We start from the raw sequence: 13467 nt of genomic DNA on the forward strand, positions 1-13467 counted from the left end.
GGCTTTTAATATAACTCATTAACAAATAGTAATCAAATAATAGTTTTCACTTGGGTGCTTACAACAAAATGACCCTCTCAACTTTATAGCCTCTATTCCAAGACAAAAAGTCCTAAATGCCAAAGTAGTGATATAGCTCCTGTTCATTGCCTTTTTGCATATAAGGAAGGAAATTGTGACTGATGTTTATTGCTAAGCCTTTTTATTAAATAAGTATCTTTCATTGAGCAATGGAACAATTTGAAAGGGAATTTGTGTTCATTAAAAAACATTGCCTCACTTTTTTCCAAATGCTCTCATGTTCTCTTCTAAAAGAAAAGATGTTACTTGGCAGCCCTGTCATCTTGATCTCATCCAGCATCCTAATTATTTTACTTTAATAGAAGAAACTCTGATAACAAATTTACAAATAAATGCTTATTAGACCTCTCATTTATCAGTGCCTCTTTATAATCAGTTCAATTGGGGTATGATTTAGGTTATAATGTCTGTAGCATGTTAATTTAGCTATTCAAGTGCCATAATCAGTAATGACTTGTATTTGTATTTTGACCTTCCTTCTAAAGATTTGATATCACCTTCAAAACAGCACACTAATAAGCATATATGTGAACTTTTTTAAGCACTGTATTATTTTTAAAATCTGCAATTCGACCTAGTCATAAGACGGAGTAAAGTATTATGAATATAACAATAATTATCTAATCATATCTGTTTGTAGAATGACTGTTTTGAAAAAGAGATGCAGGAAATGCTACTCTTTTAACATATAAGAGTTAATAAACTTCCTTTAGAACCTATTCTGCATCTACAAAAAGTTTAAAAAAGTGGAAACAAGTAAGTTAGTGTACAGGGAGGGGATTGCATTGCCTGCTGAGACATAGAGTGGATAAAGACTTGTTTAGCAAGATAGCTTATCAGGACTCATTATGCCAAGCATTTTCATCTCAATCTAGAGTCCTATTTTTCTCTTATTATCTGCATCTCTCCCCAAGTTACTTTTTTTCAGTCTGTTTCTTAATAGCTACATTTAAAATGCCCATCCTTCTTACAGCAGTGGGCTAATTTTACTGGATTTTTCACATTTTTTATGTGAATGATTGTTATGGGGATTATATAAAAGCATCTCCCATCACAAGGCCTAGCACAGAACACTTAATTTCTTCTAGGTTCCTTTCCCCCATCTCTAGACACTGAGATGTTTAAACAAATTTCACAGAACACTTCACACATTGAAGATGCTCTGGGATATATTGTGGGGAATACAAAGATGAATCAGACACTAACAACTTTGTGGGGAAGGTGGATATGAAAAAAACATAATGAAGGGAGATACTATGTCTTTTCATGTAACTTCAGTACCTAGCACAGTGTCTACTCAATATTTACTGCTTAAAATATTGATCAAATCGGTGATTTCAATTTGGAAGAAATAAATAGTAAGTAGCATCATAAATAACATACTGTAAACCCTAAGATAATATAATTTGTTTGAAGAAAGATGTTGAAGAGGGGGCATTTGTTTAGGGTCTTAAAATATTGGTAAATTATGACGGGGGGAAAGGGTATTTCAGGCTGAGGAAAGATTGGAAAGACAGACCTTTAGATCCGGTTATGTTGTGTAGTTTTTACCGGGGATAGTTGGATTTGCTGTCACTGAGGCTGAGTATGTGGGGAAAGCCTGAATGAGAGATGGGTCTGGAATGGCAGGTTCAAATCAGTCATTAGAAAGCCTCATCCTGCCCCCTGCACTCCACGACTGTGAATCTTGAGAGAATGGTGGGCTAGGTGCATGCTCTCTTAGAATATGATGCCTAGTTTCCCCATTATGCTAGCTTTGATATGTATGCTGTGATATTTTTGTGTTTGTTTCCACTTTTACAAAAGTGGAAACCATGCCTCCAGTCTATCTCCAGTGCCTTGAAAAAGATATGGTGCAATGGATGGATTCAATAAATATTGTTTTAATCACTGACAAATTAAAGGATTCTATAAGATTCTACGTAGAATTGTCAGTTATTACAAATTTTTAAGTGGAGAAAAGATATTATCTCACTTCTGTTTTATAAAAGCAATCTTAACAGTTGGCATGAACACATCTATCCATCTACTTGCATTTGTGCTCAGATACTCATATGCCAGTTATTATGGATGAACTGAATGGTCTAAGGTTCTATTTCTAATCTGCCGATCCAAGGGCATTAGCGAAATATTTCCCTGTATTTCTTACATTATCAATTTTGCCCTCTCTTTGGATCATTTCCAAACATGCTATGATTTTTCCCATCTATAAAAATAACATAAAATACACTGTACTGACCCTATTCCCTCTGTAACTACTTTGCCTTTTATCTGTTCCTTTTTAGAGTGAAGCCTCTTGAAACTGTTGTCTGCACTCACTGCCTTCAATCCCTCTACTTTGTTCTCTCATAAAGCCCTTTCAGTCAAGCTTCATCCCTGTTGCTTCATCCAAAAGGCTCTTGTGAGGTCAGCAGGAATAGCCACTTTGCGAAATCCAATGGCTGCTTATCAGGTCTCGTTTTATGTCAACTTTCAGCAATGTTGGATAGAGTGGACCACCATTTTCTTGAAATACTGTCTTCTGTTGGCTTTGTGGACATTATACCCTCCTTTATCGGTTGCTTCTCAATTTCTTTTTCTGTATCTTCCTAATCCTTATGAAATATTGCACATAGAGTGCTTCAATGCTCAGTTCGTGTACCACTTCTCTACAATATTGGCACTTGTACCTTTGGTGATCTGGGCCAGTCTCATGGCTTTTTATATCATCCAGACATTAATGACTCCCAAATTTATACATGTAGTGAAGACCTTCCATCTGAAATTCAGCTTATATGTCTGTTGGCCTTTGCAATATTTCTTTGTTAATGTCTAGAGGATATCTCCAGCATTTCAAATTAAATATAACACAAACTGAAAATCTGTTATTCCTTCCCTTCCAAACTTTACCATCTTAGTAAAAGCCAACTTCTTAGTTCTAGATAATCAAGTTGAAGACTTACTTTAGAATCATTCCTGACTCTTCTCTTTCTTTCCCACCTGTCATCTAATCCATAAACAAGTATTGTTGGCTCTATCTTCAAGAATATTTCTTACTACTCTACTATTAACTGGTCCAAGGTAACCAATTCTTTCAAACAGTTGATTAGAATAGCATCCTAATTTTTATTCCTTTTCCCATCATTGCCTTGCCTCCTGAGTCTATTCCCATCTCTACAACCAAAGTGAACATTCAAAATTGATGTTAGGACTTCATTCTTTCTCATGACTGAGTAGTATTCCATTGTGGGTAGATACCACATTTTCTTTATCCATTCATCTGCTGTCATTTGTGACAACATGGAAGAGCATGGAAGACTAAATGAAATAAGCCAGTCACAGAAAGATAAATACTGCATGTTCTTACTCCTATGTGGGAGCTTAACAATTGGACTTTTAAAAGTAAAGAGTAGAATTGTGGTTACTAGAGGCTGACAAGGGGAGGAGAGAGGGGGAATATGGACAAGTTTGTTAATGGACAAAAAGATTATAGCTTGATGAGAAAAATAAGTTATAGAGGTATATAGTAGTGCTAGACATGTACAATTAACTATAGTTTATTGTATGTTCTCAAATGGATAGAAGAGAGGTGTTCAAATGTTCTCATTACAAAGAAATAATGAATTTTTGCTCTGATGAGTATGCTAACTACTTGATTTGACCACCACACACTGTATACATGTATTGAAATATAACTCTGAACTCCATGAATAGGTGCAATTAATACAACTAAATTTAAAATAAAGTTCTTTATATTTCAAAAGTAATCATACAAAAATTGATGTCAAATTACATTACTTCTCTGCCACAATCTTGCAATGGATTTTCATCTTGCTCAGGAAAATAACCAAAGTCTCTACACCATCTACCAGTGTCATATCTTCAACATTATTTTCATCTTCTCACCTTCACATTCATTCAGATCTTTCCACATTCAGTTCTAATTCCTAACACACACCAGGCATGCTCTTGCCTCTGAGCATTTTTTGTGAAATTTTCTCCTCTTGAAGTTCTCTTTCTCAGATATCTTCATGGCTCCTTCCTCACCTACATTTAGGATGAGTGAGATATAAAGACTTTTCTGTGTTAAGCCACTGAGAATAGGGGGGTGTTTGTTACTGCATCCTCACCTAGACCACCCTGACTCATACAGATGGTGACTTATGAAGTTTATACAGGAATTCCACTTTATCTGAGGGGGATATGTTCCCGGAACCCCTGTGGATACCTGAAACTGCAGATAGCAACAAACCATATATATAGTATGCTTTTTCCTATGCATACACACCTCTGATAAGGTTTAATGTATAAATTAAGCATAATAAAAAATTAACAACAATAACTAATAATATAATACACGGGTACTTCACAGAATCTCTATTCTTGTACTTTGGGACCATTATGAAGTAAAATAAGGGTTACATGTACACGAGCACTGTGATACTGTGACTGTCGATTTGATTGCTGAGAGAGCTACTAAGTTACTAATGAGTGGGTGGTGAAGACAGGATTGAAATGCTGGATGAAGGAAGGATTCATGACCCAGGCAGGATGGAGCAGGATGGTGCAAGATTTCATCACACTGCTCAGAACTACAAACACCTTAAAACTTATGAATTGTTTATTTCTGGAATTTCCCATTTGATACTTTCAGATTGTGGTTGACCACAGTTAGCTGAAAACTTGGAAAGTGAAATTGTGGATAAGGGTTGACTATTGTACACCAAAAAGAATCATTTCAGAAGGCAGAGAGTACAGTCACCAAGTCACTTGTCATGAAATTCAGACAGTGAGGAAGAGGCCACAGATCCACAGAGGGTGGGCCAAAGTCTCTGAGTTGTTGCAAGACGAGTGTTCAGCCTAGGGAGAACGTGTGGGCATCCATCTGTCATTGGCCAAATGAACACACTAATGTTCCAGGTCTTTAGGCAAATGCAGAAAAGAGATGACAGCTTTCAGATCAACGGATAGCTCAAGATATGAAACTGTTTTGCTTTATGCCTTATTTTTCGAAGAAGCCCCAGACCCTCAGTTCTCAATCTTTAACAAATGATGATATTCAAGTAGGAATTTATTTTTATCCTACTTCTTGCAGTAAATAAGTGGAGGCACTTGATTAGTTTGACCACAGATGTGTTTGATGAATTGTTTGCACTGTTAAGATAATGACACAAAACACTGAACATACTCAATTCATTTTATGTCAAAAAAGATATAAAATATTTTGGACTTACCTTAAAACTGCTTGATAAAAACATGACTGCTATATTAGGGTACCTCAAAATGTTCATGGAAAAATATCATTAAAAGATAATACAACCTTCCATAAACTTTTTGAAGTATCCTCATATACATTCTAAATATACTTCTCTTTATTGTGAAAAATATCATTTAAAAATAATTATTAACTAAACAGCAACAGTTAGTGACTAAGGAATAAAATGAGGATCAATGTACAAGAAAAAGAGAGTGCCTGGGAACAGTGGAAACAGACTGCTTTGGAACCAGACCTTTGTGGATTGTTTTCTCTCTTTCTCTCTCTCTCCTTCTCTCTCTCTCCTTCCCTCTCTCTCCATGTGTGTGTGTGTGTGTGTGTGTGTGTGTGTATAAATTTATATTTTATGTGTGAATGAGCTCTGTCTAGGGAGAACATTTAGAATAAGAAAAAGAGCCTTCTTCAGAACCCTAGAACTGAGTCGAGAGGAATTGCAACATTTGAAGTTGGTGTAGGTTAACAAAATGATGAGAGTACCTACCAGTGAATCAGGAGGAAAACACAGAAGGTGCCGTGTTACAAAAGCAAAGAAAGACTCTTTCAAGAAATGGAATATGGTCTTCCACCCATCCAAGCTAATTGTTTTCTCAGGAAACTGGAGACTATGTCGTGAGATTTTCTGATTTTATGAAAAACCCGAAATCCAAATGATGTGAGATCCCTCAATTTTTAAATCAAGACTTGTTAAAATTGTATAAACTCTATGAATGGGCTGGAAATGATGTAATTTTACGAACTCTGTTACACCAACATTTGTAACCAATAGCAATAACTATTTGGCTTAATAAGACATCTAGAAAATTAGCAAAACATTTTGCCATAATTCTTAATTTAGTAGGCATCAAAATGCACAGCCATACACAGAGACATACTGAATAGAGACAGTCCATAGAAGTTTTACAATCAAAAGTATTCAATTCAATTCAGAACTCATGGCTGGAATGCCTATACCGTAGATGAGAGAAATAAATGCAGAGTCATAGTCATAAAACCATGGAAAGAGTTGGACCTGGGCAAGAATAGGCCCTATTATATGGTATTTTGCTGCTTGCTCCCCTCTATGAGGAAGAAAAATGCCTCTTTTATCTTTCCTGATTCTAATTTCTCTAGATGTTCCCCTAAGTACAGGAATATTTGTTGACATCCTTGATAACATAATTGTTATCTCCTCAGTGAGGTGGCCAACAATACTGTGCACAGCCTGCTTCTCTTACAAGGACCTACTGTAGGAAACAATGTCTAAATCTATCTCAGATCCAGGGCTACTAGATCTACTGGTGCCCACTAGGATTGTACAGTGGCCTCAACTGAAGCATGACTCTTTTACTTGAAGTCCCAAGTATTCCTTCTTTTCCACTGTACTTGTGGCTTTGTGTATATACTGGCTCTTTCCTCTGTCCTCTCTGCTCAAGGGAAGGCTCCCCATTTGCACTTACATTAGACTGCTGGAGGAGGTTGACAAAAGTAAGATGACTAAATTAGGACTGTTAAGTCCAGAATAATTCCTCTTCCTATGAAACTAAATCTTGAAATAATATTTTTGGTGTTCCTAGCAGCTATAAACAGATTGCTCATTAATTATGGTTCTAGAACTTGCATCTCTTTTTTGTATCTAAAAGGACTTGACATGTATTAGTATCTCAGGAGACAGAGATGATAAAAGAACGTGACTACATTCTTGATCTTTTTGTTGTATTAGACTCACCTCCTGAAACTATAAACTATAATTATGTGAGCACATCTTTTCTTTCTACCTTTTTAACATTTCTTATTTCCTAACATATATGAAAATAGTAGGAATTGTGGTTATCAAAGTCCTTATTTTTATGATGTACGAATGAGCTTTCAAATGAGGTTTGACGTTAAAATAAAATTTCTAATATCTATATTTCAATTATGTCCAAATATATGAAATTCGAAATAACTTTATTAAATTGAAAGTTAAGTAAATCGAATTTGCTGAAAAGCTTAAAATGTAGTGATGTATATAGTGAAGTCAGTGAAGGACAGATCATTTTTCATATATCACGTATAATTGAGCAGGTGATATGTTATTGTGCCATTAAATATAAAATATAACCTTATTCCTACAATATCAAAGTTTCTAAAGACAGTAGGATGTGGCTGAAACACTTATGACCCCAGTAATGACCCCTGTTGGTTTGACTCCTTAAAAAGGTGCCCTATTTCTTTCCTCATGACTCCTTCCTGGTCGGATGTGGTTTCTTTTCTTTTGTTTTCTGAAACTCTTGGCTTAGAGAAAGAAGGGAACACTTTCTGGAAAACAGTGATAGGTTAGCTTGCTACAAAGTAACTTTATTATGGACACGTCTACCTAAATACAATCTTGCTGACTATAGACGACAAACAAAATCCCAGCTCTATTAGACATAGAATCTATGTAGTAGGGTCCCAGATAGAGGAATTTAATTCAGATGGTTCAAATAATGGTAATTTAATGAAGGAATTATTTAAAAGACTTATGGGCAGTAATGAAGGGACTACTTAAAAGGACAAAAATGAGTATTAAGGGAGGTGTCCAGAGAAAAGCAGTTTAGGAAGCCATTACCTCTTTCTGGGTTGGAGAGGCAAAGGGAGGAAATAGTGTCACTTCTGGAGCCCAGAGACAGCTGGAGCAGCCAAGCAGGGTTGCCCAGGAGTTACAGAGAGAGATGGCCTGGCAGGGAGAGCGTGGGGAATAAGTACCCGGATGTCCCTGTACTGCTGGTGCCTGCTCCTGGTGTGCTCAGAAGAAGTCACTGAGCAAATAAAACTGCATGATGCAGCCCCCAAAACTTTGAGTAGGGCAGAGAAGGTCAAGCAAGGATCTGAATGGTGGGGTACAAGTGGAAAAAAACACATTTCCTAATCCAGAGAGGCTGGGCAACCTTTGCAGGGTATTGAGGATTGGGCTCAGGGAGAATGTCAGGAACCTCAGAAATTCCAAGTAACTCCAGTTGGAGAGGTTCCCAAGGAAAGGTAACATTCTGAAACCGATGGTGCCTAATGCCCTTGAATATGGTTGTGCCAGGCATGGTATGGAGCCCTTCAAATCCTTTGTCCCATTTCTTAGTGACAATGCCTCCTCTGGCAGGAATAATTACCAATGTTTTATAAATTTAAAAAACTTGACTTTTGAGAGCTTAAGTAGCTAGTAAGTAGTGGGACTGGCATTCAGACTGAATTCCCATCCTCTCTTTAGCCTTTCTACACTTCCCTTTGACATTTAAAAGCATTTGCTTTACTCAAAGGAATACAGGCAGCAAAAAAACCCCTTCATCTTCTGTCCTGTTGGTAACAGTGACCACTTCTGTCAGCAGGGTCATCACCAGGGCCTTTTACTTCAGACCTTCCAATTCTGTTGCTTTTTCAGATCTGGCTTCAACCCAGACCTAGGACTAACGCTTACTTTCTCACCATCTGGTCCACTTCTTTCCTATTTTATGCTGCTGCTAGTCAACTACCTCTGCCACACACAAAATCTTCTGGTGTTCAGAAGAAATCTGGAATCAAAGGTGAAGAAAGTGAAGGAAAAATTTGGAAGTAAGTAAAGAAAAGAGGCTAGGAAGTGTTCGCTGGAATTGCTGGCACTTGTTCTGAAGCGGGCGAACGGGGTCAGGTTGCCAGGGTGCTGGGCTGCTTCTCTGAAGCTTTGGACACACGGTGAGGCCAGAAGAGAGCCCGCGACTGCTTTAGTTCATAGTTCTGAGTTTAAACCTCAAAAGGAACTGGAAGAAAGCAAGGCAGGAGTGGACTGAAGTGAAACTGGAAAGAATTACACGTCTGCAGCCGTCTCTTTTTGAGCTTGTGTAGATGTTTGTTCTTCAGCTGGATATTTTTCTGAGAAAAAGGAGAAAATCTAGCAGGACTTTACTTGCTACAGACATTAAAGATATATGAAAGGTGACTTCCTAATTCAGATGCCACCGAAATATGGAAATGTTGCTTCACAATCGAATTTATTAAATATGTATTTTTGCCTTGCAAGCATATTGATGAATATGACCACTCCACCTCTGAGGTGCCTCTACCCTCTCTCTCCTCTGCTGGGCAAAAGATGGTTTTCCTGAGGCCAATGGAGCTTAAATTTTAGGGTGCCCCATTTGCCTGGGTTCCTTCCCGGATCTTATGTCTAATTTTGTATTTGTTTTTTTGTATCATTTTTCTTCAAGTAGGCCCCTCAAATTGTATAAGCCTTAGACTCTACAAAACCTGGTTGCTGGGGACAGAGTGGGGTTTGGGATTGGACCTCAGGAAAGGACATCGTGTGGCAGAGACTACAAATCCCTTTAACACCAGATTCTCCACAATTTGAGAAAAATACCCTGTCAGAATTGTTGCCGTTGACTTCACTTTTCTGCTCCACAACACATCTAAAAAAGAGTTAGTCAGTGACAAATTCTTACGTGATAAATTGCCTCCAAGATATTTTTCTCAACACTCAGGCCAACTAAACTTAAGAGGTTTAATGCATGCATGTATTAAGTGCTGCAGGCTTCAAGGAAGCTTTCAAGCCAATGAACTCTAAATTGCATGGAAAATAAAATGTAAAGTGAGTTGTCGTATCTGATGCATTATTGCTCTTTAAAAATATTACTCATCAGTATCTTTGGAATAACGCTTTCTTCATCTGATTTTTCCTGTGACCACACTTCTAGGTACAGACATGTACTAATGAGGAAGCAAAATATATAGCTGGCGTCTGCAAACTTTTCCTTAAGGAACCAGACAGTAAATAATTTCAGATTTGTAGTCCATATAATCTCTGTTGCAACTACTCAAATCTGATGTTGTAGCATGAGCACAGCCATAGATAACACTTAAATGAAAGGGTGTGTCTGTGTTCCAATAAAACTTTATTTGTGGACACTGAAATTAGAATTTCATGTAATTTTTATGTGTCAGGAAGTAGTATGTTTTTGTATGTTTTTTTAAATATCATTTAAAAATGTAAAGCTATTCTTATCTCACAGGCTAAGTCAGGCTGGATTTGACCTATGGGTTATCATTTGCAACCCCCTGGTAGACAGCAATTGTGGAAATAGTATGAATTTTAAAACCTTCAGACTTGATTTTCAGTCTCAATTTTTGTCAACAATGAACTTGGGCATCAGTTTGCTAAACTCCACAGATCCTCAGCTTTCTCATCTGCAAAATGGGTTTTTTACTACTTATCTCTGGTTGAGTCTGGGGATTGATGGTAGGGCTACGTGAGACACAGCATTTGAAGGCACCTAGTATACATAGTCTTTGGAGAACAGTTAATACATTCAAATTACCTTCTATTTTCTTGACCATTTATTTGACTGACTTGACTAATATAAATATCTTGAACAAGTATTTTACAGTCACAAAAACTGAAAAAAAATGTTTTGAAATTAAATACTAAAGTAGTTAAGTTCTCAAATAAGTAAATTAATGGGATAATATGACAAAAATCTCCTTCTCGTTAGAAATTCAAGTTTGTAATGCCATTCATTCACCTTTGCTCTTTGGTGTCATATATTTTTCTTTGCATTATTAAAATTTTTATGTTCAAATGAAAATATTTTTATGTACATTTTATATATATATATAAAATATTTTTTAGATAGAATCTGTGTTATGATAATGTGGTGCTTCTCCTATGAGTTCTCTCTATACTTGCTTCAATAGGCTTATCCCGTATAATTTATGACTAAGACAATTGAGGACTACCAATGCTACATGTCATTCTGATAATGCATGTTTTTATATCAATGTATGTGTCAGGGATATAACTACTAGTATACATTGAAGCTTTACATTGTTGGCCAAAGTCACAAAGGTTCATAGGAAAAATGATTTACTTCTAAACAATTTGCATTCAAATATTCTCGATATGACCTCTTTAATTAAGTCAAATTTTAGGACAGTAGCTCTCAACAGGGAAAAAGCGATGGACTTTAGACTCATTCAAGAAACTTCTTCAAAATACACATATCCCAATTTTTTACCACCTGTCTTCCCCATCTTCTCAACACACAAGGAACTCTAGGGTGGGGAGACTGGTTTGTTTATTTGTGTTTTGAAGATGAAAAGCTCCTTAGTTGAGTCTGATACCTTTATAAACACACGTGCATGTGCCCACACACACACAGGTACACACACACACACACACACACACACAGAAACAGCACTTTTGTAGGTCAATGACAGTACTTTTCTATCTGTTTGGATTCATCCTAGTTGAGAAGCTATTTTGCTTTAAAACCTACTGTAGACATGGAGGATTATTACCAGGGAGTAACATTTGGTTTTCTCCAGGGCAGCAGTCTGAATTTTGATAATTTTTTCCTTCAGCCTTTAATGCCAGAAACAGTTATTGAGAATTCACTGTAGGTAGAATGCTGCCACACACTGCAAGATATAAAAAAAAAATTTTATGCTACTCCTCATCTTTAAGGAGGAACAATGTAATACCTAAGACAGGCACACACTTAAGAACATATCATTATGTCAAATGAGAAGTATGTAAAAGAAACACAATGTCCTCTTGGAAATTAGATGATTGCTATATCATTTATGATCTCTGGGGCCAGGAAAACTTTTATATATAATTAAAATTGCCATTTTAAAATGTTGCCAATGTTTAGGGAAATTAGTAAGTGGTCATTATTTTAAAATCCAACATTGTTCATAAATTTCAGATTTGATTGATGGTATTGAACTCTTAGGTACATCTTGATTAAAGAAAAGTTTGAGTCATTCTCTTGTGAGTAGCATCCATAACAATTTAATGCATTTGAAGAAGACAGTTTTCCTGAAATAGTCTCATTTTATAAGAGCCCCTTGTTATAAAGTCCAATGTTTCTTTAATGTAAAAATTCATAATTCCAATGCAAATTTCTCAAAGGGATCAAGTTATATATGCTATATTTAATTTCTGTCCTCCAAATGAAGGATTCCATCACGGTGCATTCTAAATTTACTGACTCTTTCACTAAACAGAGAAGAAAGAAAAAAATTAACTTCTTTAAAAAACTCACCTATATTTATAATATCTGACAGAACAGAAATGCTTTCTAGATTGCTTACAAAGCATGCAAACCTAAATAGATTGTTTACAACAGTTTTTGTTAAACTTTTTGCCACTTAAGCAAGAATTAACTTTTTGGTTGTAAGCAGTGCACATGAAAATTACAGTCTTAATAATAATATTTATATTAGGAACATTGAGCACCAAAAGGTAGTTTTCAATTTGATGTTAAATGCATTTATCAATTTCTTACCTTTAGTTTTTAACCTATACAAATTATTTAGCAAGGAATTTTGGTCATTTGTTCAAGTCTAGTTTGCTTGATTATGCATGAAAATTAGATAAGATTTAGTTCAACTGAGTCACGATCAGTCCATGACATATTGAATTCATAACAAAATGAGTTTTGTCTCTCTCCAGATCCTCATTTCTAATTTCACTGGAGAGACTTTAGTCATAGAGATATCATGAGTAGAAATCCAAATTACCATTTCAAAATCCCGTGATAGGGCAAGGGCTTTTAAAAAAATAAAAATTTATGCTATATATATTGAACTCAACTTCAGTAACTAATTGAATGTAAGAGATAGTGAATGAAAAGGCATAGAAAATTATGTGGTGTATTCCTGATTTTGTGACTGTAAACATTTTGCTGTAATAATATTTTTATTTAATTAAGAGGAACATAATTTATGGGATGATATATTTGGGAAGTTCCTCTCAATATATACTTTTTTAAAGTGAGAAAATATTATCAGATACACAAATTTTCATTATCTTAATTGATACCATGCGTCACAGTTCAGAGCGAACCTTCAGCTGGACCATTCTCGTGTAGTTTAGAAGGGCACACACATAAAACGATCACCCGTGGCGCTCCATTGACTCAAATATCATGAACCATCTTCATATTTTATGAGAATGAGAAAATAGAAGGAAAATGCCAGAATGGGTCTACCTTTAAACTTTAATATTAATATCGCTGTTACACGGACACTAGTAATTTGGGTAAATACAGACTTTCTGCACTACGTTTATTGATGTTAACAGATGGGGCAATTTTATTTCTTGTAAAACTCAATAGATCCTAGATAATGGAAAAACGTAATGTTGTGAAGTCAGTGGCCATGTCCAT

This window comes from Cynocephalus volans, chromosome 7 (assembly GCF_027409185.1).
Source record: "Cynocephalus volans isolate mCynVol1 chromosome 7, mCynVol1.pri, whole genome shotgun sequence".
Classification (NCBI taxonomy): Eukaryota; Metazoa; Chordata; class Mammalia; order Dermoptera; family Cynocephalidae; genus Cynocephalus; species Cynocephalus volans.